Source organism: Antechinus flavipes, chromosome 2 (genome assembly GCF_016432865.1).
Source record: "Antechinus flavipes isolate AdamAnt ecotype Samford, QLD, Australia chromosome 2, AdamAnt_v2, whole genome shotgun sequence".
Lineage (NCBI taxonomy): Eukaryota > Metazoa > Chordata > Mammalia > Dasyuromorphia > Dasyuridae > Antechinus > Antechinus flavipes.
In genome coordinates, this window is record NC_067399.1 from 482,434,039 (window position 1) to 482,458,247 (window position 24,209).

The 24,209-nt window shown below is 33.1% G+C and overlaps 1 protein-coding gene across 1 annotated transcript in view; it reads right to left on the bottom strand.

Moving 5' to 3' along the window:
• ITFG1 (integrin alpha FG-GAP repeat containing 1) overlaps positions 1-24,209 on the bottom strand; it is a 298,986-nt gene that overhangs the window by 152,028 nt on the left and 122,749 nt on the right. The gene's annotated exons all lie outside the window — the stretch shown is intronic.

Sequence of the window (24,209 nt, forward strand, 5' to 3'; positions counted from 1 at the left end):
ATTATCCCAGCAGTTTTTATCAAATAATGAATTCTTTTCCCAGAAGTTAGGGGCTTTGGGTTTGTCAAACACTAGATTGCTATAATTGACTATTCTGTCTTGTGAGCCTAGCCTTTTCCACTGATCCACTAATCTATTTCTTAGCCAATACCAAATGGTTTTGGTGACTGCTGCTTTATAATATAATTTTAGATCAGGTACAGCTAGGCCACCTTCATTTGATTTTTTTTTCATTAATTCCCTTGAGATTCTCGACTTTTTATTGTTCCATATGAATTTTGTTGTTATTTTTTCTAGATCAATAAAATATTTTCTTGGAAGTCTGATTGGTATAGCACTAAATAAATAGATTAGTTTAGGGAGTATTGTCATCTTTATTATGTTCGCTCGGCCGATCCAAGAGCACTTAATATTTTTCCAATTATTTAAGTCTGACTTTATTTGTGTGGAGACTTTTTTATAATTTTGCTCATATAATTCCTGACTTTCCTTTGGTAGATAGATTCCCAAATATTTTATGGTATCAACAGTTATTCTGAATGGAATTTCTCTTTGTATCTCTTACTGTTGGGTTTTGTTGGTGATGTATAAAAATGCTGAGGATTTATGGGGATTTATTTTGTAGCCAGCTACTTTGCTAAAATTATGAATTATTTCCAATAGCTTTTTGGTAGAATCTCTGGGGTTCTCTAGGTATACCATCATATCATCTGCAAAGAGTGATAGTTTGGTTTCCTCATTGCCTACTCTAATTCCTTTTATATCTTTCTCGACTCTTATTGCCGAGGCTAGTGTTTCTAATACGATATTAAATAATAATGGTGATAGTGGGCAACCTTGCTTCACTCCAGATCTTACTGGGAAAGGTTCCAGTTTTTCCCCATTGCATATGATGCTTACTGATGGTTTTAAATATATGCTCCTGACTATTTTAAGGAAAAGTCCATTTATTCCTATGCTCTCAAGTGTTTTTATTAGGAATGGATGTTGGATTTTATCAAATGCTTTTTCTGCATCTATTGAGATGATCATGTGGTTTTTGTTTGTTTGGTTATTGATATAGTCAATTATGCTAATAGTTTTCCTAATATTGAACCAGCCCTGCATTCCTGGTATAAATCCTACTTGGTCATAGTGTATTATCCTGGTGACAATTTTCTGTAATCTTTTTGCTAATATTTTATTTAAGATTTTTGCATCAATATTCATTTTAGTGAAGATTGGTCTATAATTTTCTTTCTCTGTTTTCAGCCTACCTGGTTTAGGTATCAGTACCATATCTGTGTCATAAAAGGAGTTTGGTAGGACTCTTTCAATCCCTATTTTTTCAAATAGTTTATATAACATTGGAGTTAATTGTTCTTTAAATGTTTGGTAGAATTCACATGTAAATCCATCTGGTCCTGGGGATTTTTTCTTAGGGAGTTGATTGATAGTTTGTTCTATTTCTTTTTCTGAGATGGGACTGTTTAGGATATTTACTTCTTCCTCTGTTAGTTTGGGCAAGCTGTATTTTTGGAGGTATTTTTCTATTTCATTTAAGTTGTCGAATTTATTGGCATAAAGTTGGGCAAAGTAACTCCTAATTATTGCTCTAATTTCCTCTTCGTTAGTGGTGAGTTCTCCCTTTTCATTTTTAAGACTATCAATTTGATTTTCCTCTTTCCTTTTTTTAATCAGATTTACTAAGGGTTTGTCTATTTTGTTGGTTTTTTCATAGAACCAACTCTTAGTTTTATTAATCAATTCAATAGTTTTTTTACTTTCAATTTTATTGATCTCACCTTTTACTTTTAGAATTTCAAGTTTAGTGTTTGACTGGGGGTTTTTAATTTGTTCCTTTTCTAGCATTTTTAATTGCAAACCCAATTCATTGACCTTCTCTTTCTCTATTTTATACAAATAGGCCTCTAGAGATATGAAATTTCCCCTTATTACCGCTTTGGCTGCATCCCATACATTTTGGTATGATGTCTCATTATTATCGTTTTCTTGGGTGAAGTTATTAATTATGTCTATGATTTGCTGTTTCACCCAATCATTCTTTAGTATGAGATTATTTAGTTTCCAATTATTTTTTGGTCTACTTCCCCCTGCTTTTTTGTTGAATGTAATTTTCATTGCATCGTGGTCTGAAAAGGATGCATTTACTATTTCTGCCTTACTACATTTGAGTTTGAGGTTTTTATGTCCTAATATATGGTCAATTTTTGTATAGGTTCCATGAACTGCTGAAAAGAAAGTGTATTCCTTTCTGTCTCCATTACATTTTCTCCAGAGATCTATCATATCTAACTTTTCTAGTATTCTATTTACCTCTTTGACTTCTTTCTTATTTATTTTGTGGTTTGATTTATCTAATTCTGAGAGTGCAAGGTTAAGATCTCCCACTATTATAGTTTTACTGTCTATTTCTTCTTGCAGCTCTCTTAGTTTCTCTTTTAAGAATTTAGATGCTACCCCACTTGGTGCATATATGTTTAATATAGATAGTGCTTCATTATCCATGCTACCCTTTAGCAAGATATAGTGTCCTTCCTTATCTCTTTTAATTAGGTCAATTTTTGCTTTAGCTTGATCTGAGATCAGGATGGCTACCCCTGCTTTTTTGACTTCACCTGAAGCATAGTAGATTTTGCTCCAACCTTTTACCTTTAACCTGCATGTATCTCCCCGCTTCAGGTGTGTTTCCTGTAAACAGCATATTGTAGGATTCTGGCTTTTAATCCATTCTGCTAACCGCTTCCTCTTTATGGGGGAGTTTACCCCGTTCACGTTTATGGTTAGAATGACCAATTCTGTATTACTTGCCATCTTGTTAACCCCGGTTTATGCTTTCCTCCCTTCTTTCCCCTTTCCCCCCCTTCCAAGTATTAAGCTTGTGAGCACCCCTTGCTTCTCACAGCCTTCCCTTTTTAGTGTCCCTCCCCCCGCCTTAGAGTTCCTCCCCCTATCTTACCCCTTTCCCTCCCAGTTCCCGTATTCCCTTCCGCTTAGCTTATTCCTTCCCTTTCCACTTTTCCCTTCTCACTTTTCAATGAGATGGGAGAAGTTTCACCATAGATTGAATATGTCTTAAGATTTTTCACTTAAAGCCAATTCTGAAGGCAGTAAGATACCCACTATATTCATCCCCCTCCATTCTTTCTCTCAGATATAATAGGTTTCCTATGCCTCTTCATGAGATGTACTACCCCCACTTTACCCTTTTTCTGGTACAATGTCCTTTCCACATCAATTTCTAGAACAAGGTATACATGTATTCTTTATACATCTATATAGTCAAAATATAGTTCCCAAGATTAATCTTTACCTTTTTAGATTTCTCTTGAGTTCTATATTTGTAGATCAAACTTTTTGTTAAGTTCTGGTTTTTTCATCAGAAATAGATGAAATTCGCTTACTTCGTTGAATGTCCATCTTCTTCCCTGGAAAAAGATGCTCATTCTCGCTGGGTAAGTTATTTTTGGTTGCATACCAAGTTCCTTAGCTTTTCGGAATATCATATTCCAGGCCCTTCGATCTTTTAATGTGGATGCTGCCAGATCCTGGGTGATCCTTATTGTGGCTCCTTGATACTTGAATTGGGTTTTTCTAGCCGCTTGCAATATTTTTTCTTTCATCTGAGGGTTCTGGCATTTGGCCACTATATTCCTTGGTGTTTTGATTTTAGGATCCCTTTCAGTGGGTGATCGATGAATCCTTTCAATGTTTATTTTTTCCTCTGTTCCTATGACTTCTGGGCAGTTCTCTTTGATAATTTCCTGGAAGACAGTGTCCAGGCTCTTTTTTTCATCATGTTTTTCTGGGAGTCCAATGATTCTCAGATTGTCTCTCCTGGATCTGTTTTCCAGGTCTGTTGTCTTCCCCAGAAGGTATTTCACATTTTTCTCCATTGTTTGATTTTTTTGGATTTGCTTGACTGATTCTTCTTGTCTCCTCGAGTCATTCAATTCCACTTGTTCAATTCTGATTTTCAGTGAAGTATTCTCTTCACTCACTTTTTTAAAATCTTTCTCTAATTGTCCAATTGAGTTCTTTTGTTCTGTGGAATTTTTTTCCATTTCGCCAATTTTGTTTTTTAGAGAGCTGTTTTCTGTTTCCAGTTCACTAATCCTATTTTTCAAGGATTTTACTTCTTTATCCACTCTCTCTTTAACTTTCTCCAGGCTCTTTTGCCAAGCCTCCCTCTCCTTTTCCCATTTTTCTTCTAGCTCCCTTGTGAGAGCCTTTTTAATCACTTCTATGAGGTTCATCTGTGCTGAGGAACAGACAATCTCCTCTTTTGGGGATTCACCTGGGGACTGCCTGTTTTTAGTCTCCTCAGGATTTAGAGTCTGCTCTCTATCTGTGTAGAAGCTGTCAAGGGTTAAAGTCCTCTTCAGCTTCTTGCTCATTCTGTCTATTAATCAGAGACAAACTACCAAAGAAAAACAGAAAAAACTGGAGTCTTTCTTTGGGGGGGGGCTGGGTGTGTTATCGAGCTTCCTCTACAGACTGCAGGGGGCAGCAGTGAGGCACTAGCAGGACTGTGCTGCGCCTGCGCTCTGAGATCCCAAAGTGTGCTGAGTCACTGAGGGGGGGGGAAGGGGGGGCGGCCAGGTCCTGAGAGACTCCAGCTGTTTGGGGTTGTATTCTTCAGCCCCGGTGTTTTTAGCTTCTCTGCTGGGCTGTTGACTTGCTGCCGGAGGAAAGTATCCAAACCTGTAGCGAAGCTCTCCCCGCAGAGACGGCTACGATCACTCTCCACCCCCTCTCCAGTCTGCTCCTGTGCCCTCACTGCCGCTGCCCGCCGCCTGTGCCCGATCTAAAACCGCCCCAGCCCTCCAGTAAAGACAGACCTTTCGTGGTGGATCTCAAGGATGGCTTCTCTTGGTAACTATTTGTGGGTTTTTTTCAGTCAAGCATTGATTCAGAGGCTTGTAATGAAATGGATAGTGAGAGAAAGCGTGGAGCTTATGCAGCTGTGAGCCTCCTCTCCGCCATCTTAACCGGAAGTCTTCCAAGGAATGAAATTGTTTTGGCAACAAGAACCTATTAAGTGGTCTACTAAGAGCCTGAGATTGTGTCCATGGAGGAAATAGAGATATAGGGGAAATTAGGGATGCATTTATATATTTTAAAGCATAAGATTTTAAATTAACAGAAAATGGTCTAAAAATATTTCTACTACCATTGTTACTTTTTGTCCAATACTGACCTCAAAAACTGCATTCACACCTAAACAATATCATAGAATCCCTGAGTTGAAAGGACCTTGAAATCCATGTAGGCTAGCCTATCAGAAATAGTAACTGGGAGATTATGACAGATCACTAGTAGAAGAAAATATTAAGTCAAACACGCACGTTATAGCCATTCTACATGAGTTCCTTAATGGTACATGGATTTAAAAGTTAGGGTTAGAATTTAAAGTTAGGGTTAAGGTATAGGTGTTTGTCTTAAAAGATATATACTTTGTGAAGACTGCCATATACTAGTTAAATCCAAAATAAACTGTAAACTCATTAATTTAAACCTGTTGGCTTTTTTTCAAAGATTTTTAAGAAAAAGCATATGAAAGAGAATGTATAAACAACAAAATAGGTCTAGCTTTTGAATTATGTTAAGTTATATTCAAATAATGATTTTAAACAAGTCAACAAAGTAACAGAAAAGTGTTTTGTTGTAAAATCGCAGAATTTAGGGGCATCTGGTAGGCACATTGGAAAGAATATTAGCCCCGGAGTCAGGAGTGCCTGAGTTCAAATCTATCATTAGATACTTATGTCACTAGCCACATGACGTTGGGCAAGTCACATAAACCCAATTGCCTCTCTAAAAAAAAAAAAAAAACAAAAACAAAAAACCCAAAGAATTGATATACAAAGAAGAAAGAGGGCACACCAAGAAGTAGGAGATAAAATTCAATTGAAACTAGGATAACCAATGAGAGGCTCTGCAATGAAACAGAGGGAATTTAGCAGCAGAACTGGCCAAAAAAAATTAGAAGTAGCAGCAGAAATATGGGATTAAAAAATTTTAGTACTAGGATACACCCACCCACAGAAGTGGAAAATTATTACATATGTAATTTTGAGGAAAAATTATTATTTTCATAATTATCAGGATGATATGGGTAATGAATATGCTCAGAACTGCCTTTTCTGGCTTGGGAGACTTACAGTGCAGCTTGAAATGAGCCATCAAATCTTAACTCTTCAATGTAGGTTAATTGAAAGGAATTAAAGATTATAAAACCTTTCTCATCACCGAATTCTGGTCCTATTCCTCACTAAATTCCTCACTTAAAAATAAACAATCCTTTAAGAATTGTTCCCATAGGATCTAGAGAACACCCATATTGTCCTGCACTCATGGGCTTTTCATGGGAAACCATTCAGTCCCTAAAAGTGAATGTATTGGAATACAGCCTTTCTTCCACCTTCCCCCTTCCCACTTATGATTTGTGCATAAAATTTCTACCATTTCTGTGATGGGAGGAGGTCTTCCTGCACAAGAAAACTTCCAGTTTGCATAGGGTATTCCTCACTCTGAAAGTGACTGATTAAATTGCTATTTGATCTCCAAAACTTGTCTCTATGCTTACTTTGTGTGGTTCCAGCTATTCACAGTTTAGAAACAAAGAATAAAATCATGCTAACTTTGACTGATGGCAATGGTTTTAAGAGTAGGCATAGAATTGAATCCTTGAACTCTCCAATATGTGAGGGAAGAGACTAAGAACCACTGGCCCTTTTTCCAATCCCAACTCTCTGTTGTCCAAATCCAACTCTCCCTCCACTATATGACCTAGTAGTTTTCAAACTTTTGTCTTCAATATCTTTATCCTATTAAAAATGATTGAGGATGTGTCCAAAGAATTTTTGTTTATGTGGTTTATAGTTATAAATATTGATCACATTAAAAATAAAAATTAATTATGAATTTATAGACTCTCTTAAAGGATTTCAGAGATTCCCAGGATGCTCTGGACCAGACTTTGAGAACAACTGAGATTTTGATCAAGCCCTCCTTTCATTGTAAGAAAACAGCTTCTTGAATGGAACAGCTATAATAAATGGTTTTCAGAGGTAGAGGAAAGAGAGTATAGGTCTGAATTAGAATCAGTGAAAGAAAGGTTAAATCATTTGAAAATTTTCTCTTTAACAGTTCCTAAACTACCCAATTACCTAAATTATAACCACCTTTAACCAATAGATTCCACTAGCTCCTCACCTTCTATATACTAGTACCTTCAAATACACAGTTTGAAATGATTGTTTTACCTAAGAGGAAAATAATTTTTAAAATGATTTTTGCATTCAAAACAAGTAGGTTCAGTTACTAATGGCCTTTTTCAACTTTCATGGAATGAACCATCATTATTATTGATAATTAACTATGATAGTTAGTAATTACTGGCATAAACATAGTAATCTTTAAAGTTAAGTATGGTGACTTACAAAAAAGGCATTTAAAAGGTTAATAATTTAAGTCTGAAAAGTAAACAATGATTAGAAAATATACAGTGTATTGGAAAGACAGCCATCCCAAAACTTAACAGTTCTGAAGGAAAGTGTAATGACCGCGTATTTAAAATCAGCTGGAGTCAGGAATTCAGGTTAAGGGAAAAATCTTCAATCTTTATTGAAGTGAAGAGATGAATAAGGATTGCGATAGCAATATGGGCAAGAAAGATTGCGATAGTAATATGGGCAGCTGTGACAGGAAGCCAGCTAACAGAGAGAGATCTGAGCTGAGAAAACCATGGCAATGGCAATGCAATCAGTCTCTCCTTCCCCTTTCTTTTCCACTCCCCTGCCTCCACCCACCAAAATCGTCATTTCCTATACAACACATCAGGACTTGCACAAAGAGTGAGCGGGGGCCATTCTTTCTCCAAGCTTATATATTAATAGAGTATGGTCCAATTACTATTTAGCCTCATGTGCTTGGGACCTCAGTGTATCAACTCAAGCCTCAGCCCATTACAGAAAGCATTTAGAAGGCCCCCATTAATATCAATGATAGTCTTTTATTAATAATGATATGAATGACTTCCTATATTTCTTAAAGTGTCAGTGATGCATTTAACCAATGTATTTTTTGAATAAATAAGGAATATATCAGTCCAACAGAACGAATGAAATTATTACACTCTTTCATGTACTCAAAGAACTAACTTAAAAAGCAATTATTTGGACTTGTTCCACTTAAATAGATTCACTTTATTAATTAAGACATAGTTCTGAGAGCCACAGTAATTCAATTAAAATTGTGTAGTACATATAAAATATTCCAAAATATCGCCAGGCAAATTAAGACAATGCAATCTACATAATATATCTTATCATAACTTTTTATTTTGATGGCTTTTAATTTCATATTCAAAGACTAACATATTTACACATTTAAATGATAAATACTTCATAAAATGGAGTAATTTAGAGATTATAAAGGATAAAATATATTGTTTCATCTAATACACAGTTCTTTGAAATGCATAACTAACCACTTGAAATTATTAACAACTTTAGTAATGTCATAAGATTCAAAATAAATCCATATTAATCATCAGTACTTCTATATATTACCAACAAAATCCATCAGCAAGAGAAATAAAAGAGAAATTCCATTTAAAATAATAATAGATAATATAAAATACTTAGGAGTCTACTTGCCAAGACAAACCCAGAAACTATATGAAAATGACTATAAAACACTTTTCACACAAATAAACTCAGATCTAAAAAACTGCAAATATATATTTAAATGTTCAGGGGTAGGTTGAGCCAACATAATAAAAAATGATAATTCTATTTATATAGTACTACACTAATCAAACCATCAAAAAATAGAAAAATAATAGGAAAATTCATCTGAAACAATAAAAACTCAGATATCAAGGGAATCAATGAAAAAAATATATAAAAGAAGGTGGTTTAGTCATACCAGATTTCAAACTGGATTATAAAGCAAAAATTATCAAAACAATCTAGTATTAGCTAAGGAAGAATAGTGGATCAGTGAAATAGATTAGATACAAATTGTGTTATAGCAAATGACCATAATAATTTAGTATATGATAAATCCAAAGATCCAAATTTGGGGAAAAAAACTCATTATTTGACAAAAACTGTAGGGAAAACTGGAAAGTAGTATGGCAGAAACTAAGTATAAACCAACATCTCATCATTTGATAAGGTCAAAATGAGTATATAACTTATACATGAAATACCAAAAGCAAATTAAGAGAGCATGGAAGAATTTATCTGTCAGATATATATGACATATATGTCAGATATATGTCAGATTATGAACTAGGGAGGAATTCAGGAGAAAATTTTGATTATATAAAATTAAAAAGGTTTTGCATAAACAAAGCCAATGCAATTGAAATTAGAAGAAAAGCAGAAAACTCGGGAAATTTTTTTAGCAATAGCTATTTCTGATAAAAGTTTCATTTCTCTTATATAAAGAGAACTGAGTCAAATTTGCAAAAAAAAAAAAAAAAAAAAAAAAACCTAGGGTTAGTTTAACCTAAAAGTGTAATTAAAATGACAAAAAAATAAAATGTTCGATGCTAGAGGGGATGTGGGAAAAGTAGGACATTAATGTACTATTGGTAGAGTTATGTGTGTGAATGAATCCAACCATTCTGGAGAGCAATTTGGAAGTATACAAAGGGTTACTATGCATATCCTTTGATTCAGCAATACCACTGCTAGGTCTATGTCCCAAAGGCATCCCCCCCCCCAAAAAAAAAGGAGGAAAAACAACTATTTGTACAAAAAATATTTATAGCAGCTCTTTTTGTGGTGGCTAAGAATTGGAACTCAAAGGGATGCTCATCAATTGGGAAATGGCTAATAAAACTATGGTATATGATTGCAATAGAATATTATTAATCTATAAGAAATGATAAATGATTTTGGAAAAACCTGGAAAGACTTTTATGAATTGATGCCTAGTGAAGTGAACAGAACCAGGAAAACACTATACACAGGAAAAGAACATTGTACACATTATCCACAGTAATGTTCAATGAAATACTATGAATGCCTTAGTTTTCATTAATACAATGATCCAAGATAATCCCAAAAGATAAATCATGAAACCTATTTTCCCCCTTCAGAGAAAGAACTGATATTGATTGAATGCATACTGATACATGCTATTCTCTTTATTTTATATAAGTCTTCTTGTACAAAATGACTAATATAGAAATGTTTTACGTAATTTCACATGTTAACCTAAATCTCATTATTTACTGTCTCAGAGTGTGGATCAGGACGAGAGATAGAATTTAGAACTCAAAATGTTAAATAAAAATGTAAAAAAAAAAATTTGAAAAAAAATCATAACTATAAATTAGAATTTCAAGAAAAAATTTCCAAAAAACAAAACAAAAACAAAACCTAAACCCTGATATACTTCAAATAATTCAGTGTTTTAGCTTTGTTCATACTTATGAATTCTAAAACATATTAGCATAGTATGGTCTACTTTAAATGTAGGATATGTATATAATCAAGATCTTGAAGTTGCAGTTTTACAAATTTTAAACACAAAATGCCATTTCTAATCAAAAAGGCATTCAAAATATTTAATAGACTCACATCTGGTATCCATGACTCATTAAGACAGCACACTGGTATCTTAAGCAAATCTTTGCTAAAACACAAAATAACAACTTTAGGATTAATCATTTTTCCTATGGCAACCACTGCATTGCAATAACTATAGCAACAGATGTAGAAGAGGAAATCCTAATGAAAAGCACTTAGTTAAAAATGTTGCTGGCCCCCTTCCTCCCAAAAAAAGTAATGGATACTTAGTGAACAGCTCATCACTTCAGGTATCTTATCTAGCAAACTATTCACACTAGATATTTTAGCTTTACTTAAACCTTGTAATAGCCTTTTTTTGGGAAAGGGAGAAAGTAGAAAAATTTTATTGAATTCTGTAATAGAGGTTAGATGTTTTCACAATGGCTTTGTCTTTGGATAATCTGATGCAAAACAGCATGATAAAAGGCAAATATTGTTATCTAGAAGCTAAATCATAAAAATTATCCCCACTAGCACATCTTGTCCCTTCATTTAATGAAGATGGAATAAAGGAACAAGGGGAATGGAAAGATAAGAACAAAGATAAGCTCATTTTTGCCAAGTACCTTAGATGGCTCCTATAGAAATCAGGAACAGTACACTCTGGTTATATGAGATAATTTCTATTTCAATGACTGTTAAATGACTAGACTATCAATAGCATTTCCAAATTATTCTTTATATAATGTGAGTGATACTATTTTAAGAATTTCCATTTAAAATTACGGTTGAAGATATTTAGAATTTTTTTTAAATGTTGGCTATAGGATCAATAAAACATTTTAAAACAAAATAATATATAACTCCTATATATGTGTATGTATCTACATATATCGTATATATACTTTGTATATATAGGATATTTCTTTGCTTTAAGTGAGAAATATAGTCTTTTTGATGCTAATAAGAAAAGTAGTAGGAATTTTTGCTAGACTACTTATTCAAATATGTAAATAACAAATGCCTTCTTGGCTCACTCTTTAAGATACACTTAATTTTTACCTTATTATATAGGAGACGTGGTGAAAGAGCAAGAAATACTGATGGTTGAGATGCTACTGAGCTTAAATCTTAAGTCTTTTTTTTTTATTATTAAGTAGAAATGATCTTGCTATTAAATGCCACTACTCCCAAGGCGGTATAAAAACTAAATGATGAAAAAGAAAGAAGTATATTTTAAAAAAATACTAATATTAGATACCTTAAACCTTTATTCCTGTCTTTATGATGATGCTAGAATAGAGCTTACTGTTTTGCTTTAAACTAAGGATAACCATTTTGATCAGAATGACAATAAGACAGCTAAATAGGAGTCAAGACAATTTTTAAATGTGAGAAACTAAACATCTATGCCATTAATTTAGGGATTAGGGAGCAAATGAAACACTAATTTACTTAACAATAAAATCAAGCTCAGAAAATCTAAAACTTAGAGTTTTCTCCTCTAAATGTTTTTCCTATATTACAATAATCAATTATCTTTGAAAATGTTTGATTTTTAAAAATTTTTTATAAGGGAGAAAATGAACATTCAATTACCAATTATCAATCAAACTTAAATTTTTACATGATCCAATTGATTTATTTTTATTTCCAAATCAAATACTAATCAAGAAAAAACTCTTATTTGCTAGGATGTAATTGAGTATAACTAATTATATAGCAAAGGAAAGTATAACTTATATGAATGTTATTTCACACTAAGAAACTAACCCTTGCCATACTTAAATTGGAATTGGCATCTACATTTTACAAAGAAACATATAGGATTCACAATTTTATCATGTGATGTTTTGCCTTTTTTTTCTTTATAATTTCTTCTTTCAAATATTTCTTACTAATATTTTTTATTAAAGCTTTTTATTTTCAAAAAATATGCATAGATAATTTTCAACATTCACTCTTGTAAAACCTTGTGTTCCAAATTTTTTCCCACCCTTTCCCCACCCTTTCCCCTGGATGGCAAGTAATCCATGTTAAACATGTGCAATTCCTCTATAAATATTTTCACAATTATGCTGCGCAAGAAAAAGGAAGAAGAAGGGGAAAAAAGGAAAAAATGAAAAAGAAAACAAAAGGAAAGCAAACAACAATAAAAAAGTGAAAATACTATACTGTGATCAACACTCAGTCCCCACAGTCCTCTCTCTAGGTATAGATGGCTCTCTTCATTACAAGATCATTGGAATTGGCCTCAATCATCTCATTGCTGGAAAGAGCCACATCCATCAGAATTGATCACTGTATAGTCTTGTTGCTGGGTACAATGATCTCCTGGTTCTGCTCATTTCACTCAGCATCAGTTCATGTAAGTCTCTCTAGGTCTCTCTGAAATCATCCTCCTCAACATTTCTTATAGAACAATAATATTCCATAACATTCATATACCATAACTTATTCAGCCATTCCCCAATTGAAGGGCATCCACTCAGTTTCCAATTCTTTGCCATTACAAAAAAGGCTGCTACAAAGATTTTTGCACATGTGGATTCTTTTGTTTTTAAATAATCTCTTTGGAATACAGATCTAGTTAATGACATTGCTAGATCAAAGGGTATGCTCTTTTGCTTTGATAGCTCTTTAAGTATACTTCCAAATTGCTCTCCAGAATGGTTGGATCAGTTCACAAATCAATGTATTATAAGTCATCAGCATTTTTATATATCACTAACAAAATCCAACAGTTAGAGTTACAAAGAGAAAGTCCATTTAAAGTAACTACTGAGAGTATAAAATATTTAGGAATCTCTCTGCCAAGGGAAAATCAGAAATTATATGAGCAAAACTACAAAACTCTTTCCACACAAATAAAGTCAGATCTAACCAATTGGAAAAATATTAAATGCTCTTGGATTGGGCAAGCAAACATAATAAAGATGACAATACTACCTAAACTAATCTATTTATTTAGCACTATACCGATCAGACTCCCAAAAAACTATTTTAATGACCTACAAAAAATAACAACAAAGTTCATACGGAGAAACAAAAGATCAAGAATTTCAAGGGAATTAATGAAAAAAAAAATCAAATGAAGGTGGCCTAGCTGTGCCAGATCTAAAATTATATTATAAAGCAGCGGTTACCAAAACCATTTAGTATTGGCTAAGAAATAGACTAGTTGATCAGTAGAACAGGTTAGGTTCAAAGGACAAAACAGCCAATAACTTTAATAATCTAGTGTCTGACAAACCCAAAGACCCCAGCTTTCGGGATAAGAACTCACTATTTGACAAAAATTGCTGGAAAAATTGGAAATTAGTATGGCAGAAACTAGGCATTGATTGACTCACACTTAACACCATACACCAAAATAAGGTCAAAATGGGTTCATGACCTAGGCATAAAGAATAAAGGCATAAATAAATTAGAACATAGGATAGTTTACCTCTCAGACCTATGGAAGAGGAAGGAATTTATGACCAAAGAAGAACTAGAGATCATTACTGATCACAAAATAGAAAAATTTGATTATATCAAATTGAAAAGTTTTTGTACAAATAAAACTAATGCAGACAAGATTAGAAGGGAAGCAGTAAACTGGGAAAACATTTTTACAGTCAAAGGTTCTGATAAAGGCCTCATTTCCAAAATATATAGAGAATTGACTCTAATTTATAAGAAATCAAGCCATTCTCCAATTGCTAAATGGTAAAAGGATATGAACAGACAATTATCAGACGAAGAAATTGAAACTATTTCTAGCTATATGAAAAGATGCTCCAAGTCATTATTAATCAGAGAAATGCAAATTAAGACAACTCTGAGATACACTACACTAGTCAGATTGGCTAGAATGACAGGGAAAGATAATGCGGAATGTTGGAGGGGATGTGGGAAAACTGGGAAACTGATACACTGTTGGTGGAATTGTGAATACATCCAGCCATTCTGTAGAGCAATTTGGAACTATGCTCAAAAAGCTATCAAACTGTGCATACCCTTTGACCCAGCAATGTTACTACTGAGTTTATATCCCAAAGATATCTTAAAGAAGGGAAAAGGGTGACCAGTATGTGCAAGAATGTTTGTGGCAGGTCTCTTTGTAGTGGCCAGAAACTGGAAACTGAGTGGATACCCATCAATTGGAGAATGGCTGAATAAATTGTGGTATATGAATATTATTGTTCTGTAAGAAATGACGAACAAGATGATTTCAGAAAGGCCTGGAGAGACTTACATGAATTGATGCTGAGTGAAATGAGCAGGACCAGAAGATCATTATATACTTCAACAACAATACTACATGATGATCAATTCTGATGGACATGGCCCTCTTCAACGAGATGAATCAAATCAGTTCCAAAAGAACAGTAATGAACTGAACCAGCTACACCCAGGGAAAGAACTCTGGGAGATGATTATGAACTGCTACATAAAACTCCCAATTCCTTTTATTTTTTTCTGCTTGCATTTTTGATTTCCTTCACAGGCTAATTGTACACTATTTCAAAGTCTGACTCTTTATATAGCAAAATAACTGTTTGGACATGTATACATATATTGTATTTAATTTATACTTTAATATATATAACATGTATTGGTCAACCTGCTATCTGGGGTAAGGGATGGGGGGAAGGAGGGAAAAAGTTGGAACAAAAGGATTTGCAACTATCAATGCTGGAAAATTACCTATGCATATATCTTGTAAATAAAAAAACTATTTAAAAAAAAATGTATTAGTGTCCCAGCTTTCTCACATCCTTTTCAACATTCATCATTATCTTTTCCTGAAATCTTTTGCTAATATTTTTTAAAGTGTTAATATTTTTAAATGATCTCAATTAGAAACTAATTTATTTGAAGATCATATCTAAATCAAATACTTAATTACCAGTAAGATATAAAAACTAGTATTTATGATAACCTAGAGGGCTCATAATTTCATGGAAACAATTCTATTCACTACTTAATCAAATTCAGAGTTTTCCTTTGTCTTTATCTTTTACTTACCATATTCTCCCATCTTGGAGTAACTTTCCCCATTCTTTTTAAATCATATTCATCTAGTAATCCACAGCTAATCTATCTATCTTTCTTCTCCCTGAAATACTTTCTACTCTTTTCAACTCATAGAACTTATTACATGTATATTTTCACTAATTTTATAACAAGGGTTACAGGTAACCCTTGTGCTATCTCATGTATTTTGGTGTTACTTTATTATTATTATTTTTTAAATGCACATCCTTCTCTCCAAAGAGATCATAAACTGTGAACAAGAGTATTCTTATTCTCCTCTGATTTTTTCCTGCCAAGATTTCCTAGCAGGATGATCCAAAGTATCTTTGTAATAAAGAAAAATAATTTTGGGGTAAAGTGAAGGCAAACAAGTATTTATTAAGTGCATACTATACTATATGTCAAAATGTGTAAAATGCTTGGTAAACAAAGAAAAACCAAAACAGCCCCAGCTTTCTAAAAGCTCAGAATTTAAATTTTGGAAGGGGGATAAAATGGAAACAACTATTCTAGGTAAAGTGAAGATAATTAATAGAGTGAGAGCACTACCATCAAAAGGGATAGGGAAAAGCTTCTTGTAGATGATATTTTAGCTACCATTTGAAGGGAATCAGTAAAATCAATAGGTAGAGCTGAGATAGGAAAGACTTCAAATCATGGGCCACAAATATGAAAACATAAAGAGTTGGGGGATGAAATATTTTGTCCAAGGGATATCTGGGAAGCCATGTCATTAAATCATGCAATACATGGGGCACTGAAATACTGTTATGAAAATATATTTTTTAAAATGTTCATTGACCCTAGGTTAAGAACCTTTGTTCTAGAGAAATACTCATTGATTATTATTTTAGTGGAGCATTGGTATTACTAATGGTTATTCCTGAAATAGGTACAACTAACACTTTCTCAATTTGAGTGATTCTTATCTAGATTTTCCTGTAAATCTTCCAGAGGTTCTCCCCAACATCTTAGAATCCTTCTTTTATTCTTTTTACATTTTGTGGATACTAGTGAAACACTTCAGCAATTTACTGGTTATCCTGTGTTCTCAAAACATAACTGGGTCATAATTGGAGTACTTCTCAGACTCTTTGTATGAAGAGTTCTGGTTTGGGGAATGAACAGATTAGAAAATTGGATGGTAAGAGATACAAAAGATTATAATAGATTTCATGTATCAGTATTTGTTCAGTATGATAAAGGCATGAAGATTCCTATATACATGTTAAATGAAAAAAAAAAAAGAATATCAATTTTTAAAAATCATTTCTTTTGATTTATGCAGCACAGGGAAAAGTCCTAATATACTAAGTGACATTTGTTAAAATGTTATTATCACATAAGTTGAGTCTATATCATACTCTAAAGTTAAAAACAAAAAAGGTACTAATTATCTGTTAAACCACCAATAAACTCTTAAACAGCAAAATGATTTTGCTTAAACACTGCTTATAATTTTTTAGTACTATTCATGACATTCTCAGAGGATCTCAGGAAACATGTGAGCTCCAAAACAATTCCTTTTAAGAAAAAAGTTAGAATAAATAACATACCTTACTGTACATAATGAGATGTGTTTATCAATAACTGGGCAAAACAGCAAAAGCAAGGATTTCTTTAAAAAGCTTTGAGTTTTGGGTAATATATCCCTAATGGTAAGTAGTAAGTAGGTAAATATGGTACAGATTTTCCGAAGAGAGTAAAAGTGTATAGGATGGACTAGATGAAAGCTATTGAACCTTTCAACTTTAAAATCCATGATTTTTAAACTGCAGGGCAGGGAATTTGGATATTTCAGGCAAGAGTATACATTATTAAGGATTTGTGGGTTAGAAAGGAAAACCATAATCAGTAAATATCAAAATTTATCAAGGAATCAGGTCAAAGTAACTTCATTTTCTTCTTTGATCAAGGAATGACCTTGGGATTCCAAAGGAAACTTGTATTAAATTTTGCCAGTTATTTTTAGTCCCTCACATTATTCTTGTGAACAAGATGGAGATACATAAGTTGGATGATAGGATAGCTAGGTGTATTCAGAAATGGATGGATGAAGAATTAATTAATAAATAATGGATCAATATCAACTTCAAAGAAAATCTTTAGTGGAGACATAGGATTCTCCTTGGCCCTGTGCTTTTCAACATTTTTTAAAATGACTTGGCTGAGAGTACAAATGGCATAATAATCAAATCTGTAGATCTGTGGGAAAAAGTTACTAATTTTGATCACACAACTGGGATCAAAAAAAAATCTCAGTAGGATAGTAAAAGGGAATGGAACTAATAAAATGAAATGTAATAGTGATAAATGAAGTCTAAAACCTGTGTTATAAAAAATTAACAACATAAATATAGGTTGGGAAAGACATTGTTAAAAATGTGTTATAACAGGACTTGGAGTTTTAGTGAACTTCAAACTTAATATGAGCAATTAGTTACCAAGGCAGTGAAAGCTTCCCTAAAAGCTAGTTTTAGGGCAAACTGGAGGCTGCATTATCATTGACTCATCTATTGGTTGAGCTATATAAGTGATGTGTTCAATTCCACACCCTGCATTTTAATAAGCATCATGACAAACTGGAATTTGTCTAAAAGAAGGTAACTAGGATTAATTATTGAGAGAACTTTAAAATTATGCTATACAAGCAATGTACTTGAAAATAAAGAAAAACTCTGTCCAAAAGGAGAAGTCCCTCAAGGAGAGGCAAGTTTCCTGTTACTAAAAGTTTTAAGGTATCCTTAGAGGCAGCTTGATGCTTCAATCAATTGAATGCTAGAGTTGGAGTCAGGAAGATTTGCTTCAAATTTCAACTTAGACCATTACTGAGGTCTACCCTGAGGATGTCAGTTAGCCTTGATTTGTCTCAGTTTCCTCATCTGTAAAAGTGGGGATACAAATAGCATCTAGCTTATAGGGTTGTTGTGAGGACTAAATGACACTACATGTAAAGCTCTGCGAATCTTAAAGTGTTTTATAAATGTTAGTTAATACAACAGATGCTAGAAGACCACTTGGAAGAGATACTATATAGAGCAATTCCTTCTCAGGTATAGGGTTAGACTAGATGATTTCTAAAATCCATTCCAACAATGAGTTGTTATGATCACATATGTCAAAATCCCTGCCTCCAATTCCTTCTCTAATCCATGATGCACATAGTTGCCAAAATGATAATACTAAAATGTAATATTCTTCTCTAAATTATAATGTTCTCTGTGTTCAGGTTTCTTGGGGGGCTTCTGGAGCAACCTTCATTTCAGTTCAGAATAATAACAAGTACAGCCAGGAATTAAAGTCCCAATCTTTTATTATTTCTGTCAAAGTCTTGTCTCTTTTCCTGGGCCCAGTTAACTTTCTTAGAGGCCTATCTCTCTTCTTGGTTCCAAGAGCTCTTGCCACTAGTAATTTGTCTCTTCCAGCTTCAGCCTCCCTCCGAATCTCCAGCCAACACAAAGATGCAAGTTGGAATGAATCTGACTCCTCCTCCGAGAGTGGACTTGTGGGTTTCTGTCTCTTAGACTTGTGAATATCCTCGACTGAATCCTGGGTCTGAATCTCCTGAAGTGCCCCAGCCAGCACAAAGGTGGAAGTTGGAATGAATCTGACTCCACCTCTGAGAGTGGAATTGTGGGTTTTTGATTTTGAATCTTCTCCACTGAATCCTGACTTGTGAATATCCCGAAATGCATCCTGATTGAGGCTCCTAGCTTATATATGCTCTCTTAAAGGTGTGAATCTTAAAAGTGAGAAAGGGTAAACTCTGAACTAGAGAACTGTTAAGTACCATGCTAAATTAGATAATTATTGTCTCTATCAATTCCAGTGACTTAGCACCTTGTAAGAACTCTAATACTAAACACAGGTCTAATCAAGGAGGTTTACTCAAGCAGATTCTATTGACTTCCCATTGATTCCACCATCAAACAGAACTTCTCTGTATAGCATTCAAAGTCCCTCACAATTTGAATCCAGATTCCCTTTCCAGGCTTATTACACATTTTCTCCTTCATATATTCTATGATCTAGACAAACTGGTTTCCTTGCTATTCTCTGTATGTAACAAGCAGGCCATTTCTTACTTCTAAACATTTTAGTTCAGATTAAATGCTCTTCTTGACAATGTGAACCTCTCTTGATCGCTCCCTCACCTCTGTTCTGTAGGTAGTTTTATATCCTCCTCAACCTCATATGCTTTTTATTTACTTCTATGTGTACATGTTGGTCTCCAAAAAAGAAAGTAAGCTCTTTATATATAGGAATTATCTCACTGCTGTATTTTTTTCCTCCAATTCCAAGTATAGTGCACTTATTAAGCTGGGAATAAATGCTGATTTATTGAGTGTGATAGGTAGATAAAAATAGAGTTGGTCCAGTCTTCTGATTCTTTATCAAATGTAGGTTAATGAGTCAGGAGACTTTATATTTCAAATTCTGCCAAGGACATTTTATGCCCCAAGGCTATTAATCTTTTTTTTTTTTTCCTTTCCCTACCTGAAAAGGAGGAAATAATATTCCTTCACATATTCTTGCTAAGGAAAAGATATATACATTAAGCACATCAATTATTGTAACATATTTTGTTGTGCTGTAGTGTAAATAACAAACAAGATTATTTACAAAGGAAATACTGTAAAATTTTACTTTCACTGGGATTTTCTGAGAATAGGTGTCCTTTGCTTTTTTGAAGGTTAAACAGAAAACATTTTTTTCCTGCAGTAGATAGTAGTGATTAGTCAAGAAATCTTTGAGTATTCTGCAGAGCATTAGTCATTATATTATAGATGAAGAAAATTGAGGGAACTAACCGAGTCACACATCACAAGATTTATAGAGAAAATTCCAGAAAATCCAGATTTGCTTTTTTTTTTTTTTTAAGAGAAAAAACCCCCTAAGAGAATAGCAAGGAAGCCAGTTTGTGAATAAAAATAAATAAATTTTGAGATCAATTATATGAGATTTGAATGTAATATAAATTTAGTATGACTATTTCCTACTATTGTTTTTCATTATATTTCTGTAATAATAATTACATTCTAAGGTGAAAGGATGTCTACAATGGTCTTCTAAGGGGCATTATATGTTTCAGACCATCAGCTGCTATTCTCAGTGTTCCCTGGACTCTTGAGTCAAGCTCTATAGTCTAAAGAAAGAACAAAGTTGGGATAATGAGGAAAAAAACCTGCATTTAAGATGGGTAGCTTGGGAAGATACTTGACTGCTCTAATTCTCATTTTCCTTGTCCATAAAATAGAGATAATATTTATATACTATTTCCCAACTATTTTTTGTGAAGAAAGTATTTTGCAAAAAGTGTTATAATAATGTGATTCATTACTATTCAAGTTTTGTTCCTACTATTAAATTGATGTGTTACCTTAAGCAAACCTCTTACTAGACCTATAAAATGCAGAACTCATACTAGAAGATTTACAGGACTTATTTTAGAGCTAAAAGTCTGGGATTCTATGCTGGGCAGGCATTCAACAATCTCCTACTCAAAAATCTTAAGCACCTACCAAGCACATTTCAGTCACTATTGTAGGCACTGGGAATACAAAGACATGTGATACAAAAAGAGTTTACATCTAGGCTGTGGAAGGTAATGTGTACAAATATCTATCTATCTATCTATCTATCTATCTATCTATCTATCTATGGAGAACATGCTAGTAGATGGGAATATCAGGATAGACTTCATAAAGAAACTGAAATTGGAATAATACTTTGAAGGAAATTAGAGATTCTAAGAGCTAAAGGGGAAGAAAGGGTAAATTCCAGGAGAGAAGAAACATTGAAGAAGAAAACAGAAATATGGGAGATTAAGCATCACGTATGAGTATGAATGTCAGTTTGGTTGAATTGAAATTTATGTGAAGTTTTTAATTTATTTCTATTACAAAAACAAATTAAATAAATATGTGGTCAGACACAAATAAGGCCATAGGAAAGCAAACTCTTAATTCACAATCCAGGGTGGATAAGGCTGAGAAGTTGAAGGAAAAGAAGTAGAACAGGTGGGATAGTTCATATCCACACTACATTCTTTTTCATCATCTCTGGGAGGCAATTCAGATGAAATATGTGAGGCAAGTGAAGTACTTCCAGAAACAGCATATATAGATTCCATATCTCTGTAAGATAATGCTCCCTGAACATCAGGAATTCGGGTCCCTTAATTAAAAATATCATAATATGATGGTGGTTCTCACTCAAAGGCAAACTATTAGATGCAGAACTATATGCTGTCACTGTAGACATTAAAGTATCAGAAAAATAAAATGGAGCATGTGGGGGTGAAGATATATATATAATCACAGAAAACAGAAAGTTTTTTGATTTCTGGAAGAAAATCCATAATTGGGATATAATACTATAATCATGAGGTTAAATATCTTTTGACTTTTAGAATAGCTAAGAAAATAGGCATGTAGCATGCTGCAAAAGGGAAAGCAAAATGGATTTGGAACCAGAGTACATGGGTTCAAATCTCAGCTCTATCACTGAATACCTATCATTGAATAACCTGGACAGTTTTATAACAATTCTAAACCTTTTTCCTAATTAATAAAATGTGGAAGCTGGACCTTTTATCCAAAACTAATTTCGGTTTCCAAAGCTTTCAATTTTAGCATTATGGAACTAAAAGAATAAAAAAAAAAAGTCTTGGTGGTGAGAACAACAACATACTTAAAGATTATATTTGTGCAGAAAAAACATTTGAACTATAAAACAAAAAATGACTAAAGAGATATGTTTATATGTATTATAGAAAGCACACACAGTATTGACATAAATAGTATATGAATGATTAGAGACTTCAATAAAATCAACAAACATTCTTTAATATTTAGCTGATCATCCTTAGGCTACTTCATGAAGAATGTAATATTATTAAATGACAATAAAACTTTTAATTTATCCATGATTATAGTATCTGGTCTGGAAAAACAGAATTAAAGAATTGTGAGCATGGTAAGGATTTTAGATGTTCATTATTTACTTGTACTGACCAATTTGAGAATTTGTTCTACATTATCCTTAATAGATTGCTAAAATCATAAGAATTTTTGAATGTTCCTAACCAAACTGGGAAATTGCAAATCAAACTGAACTTAAAGCTCAAAAAAAGAGAAAGAAATTTGATCTCGGCTAGGAAACCCACAATTTTTAATTCAGCATTTTTAAAAAAATTTAATAGTTTTTTAATTTACAAGTTATATGCATGGGTAATTTTACAGCACTGACAATTGCCAAATCTTTTGTTCCAATTTTTCCCCTCCTTACCCCCACTCCCTTCCCTAGATGGCAGGATGACCAATACATGTTAAATATATTAAAGTATAAATTAAATACAAAATAAGTAACATGTCCAAACCATTATTTTGCATTCAGCATGCTTTTTATAAAAGTACTTTACTTCAGAAATGAACAGAACCAGGAGATTATACATGGCAACAACAAAATTATATTATGATCAACTCTGGTGGATGTAGCTCTCTTAAACAATGAGATGATTCAAACCAGTTCCAAATGAGTAATGAAGAGAATCAGCTACACCCAGAGAGAGAATTATGGGAAATGAGTGAGCACCACAACATAGCATTTCCACACTTTTCTGTTATTGTTTGCTTGCATTTTTGTTTTCCTTTTCAGGTTTTTTGTCTTTCTTTCTAGATCCGATTTTTCTTGTGCAACAAGATAATTGTATAAATATGTATACATATATTGGATTTAACACATACTTTAACATATTTAACATGTATTGGACTACCTGCCATCTAGGGGAAGGAGCTGGGGAAAGGAGGGGAAAAGTTGGAACAGAAGGTTTGACATGGGTCAATGTTGAAAAATTACCCATGCATATGTTTTGTAAATAAAAATTAAAAAATACTTTACTTCAGTAAGGAAGCTAATTTTCCTTTGATTTCTGGAATAACTTATAGGAATGCTACATGCTGCAAAAGGGAATGAAAGCTGGATTTAGAAACAAAAAACCTGTGTTTAAATCTTAGTTCTTTCATTTAATATCTTTGTGACTTTGGTCATCTCTATACCTAAATGATAAAAGAAATAGGGGCTAAACTAAATGATTTCTGAGATCTAAATTTCTAGATCTAGATGTTTGAACTACGATACTCATGAACTATTCAATTGTAATTGTATCTCTCTGGTTTGTGTCTAACATGGCCCTATGCAAAGGAAAAAAGTACAAATATTAATGTTCTAATAAATTTTCTTTGGGAGGTCACGCTTCAATATTTTGAGCCCTTAAATATCATGAAATACTTTTTTTAAATAATGTAAATAATATGGAAACAAAAAGTAAATATTTTTCATCAAACCACAAAATTACTATACATTAGGAAAAAAAACCTAAAAATAAAGGAAACATAACATGTTTCAAATTTACATTTTATGTTCATTTTTATAGATATTTGTGTTTGTATAGGTAAATACTCCTATACATACCTATATACACACATGTCCTTCTTAAGAATTTCCCTTTAGATATATGATAGGAATGTCTAGATCACAGGATCATAATTTTCTAATTAAAAGAAATTTTAGAGGATATCAAGTCCAATTGCCTAATTTGAGGCAGATGAAGAAACCAAGGCACAAAAAGTTTAACTGATATTGTCCAGGGTA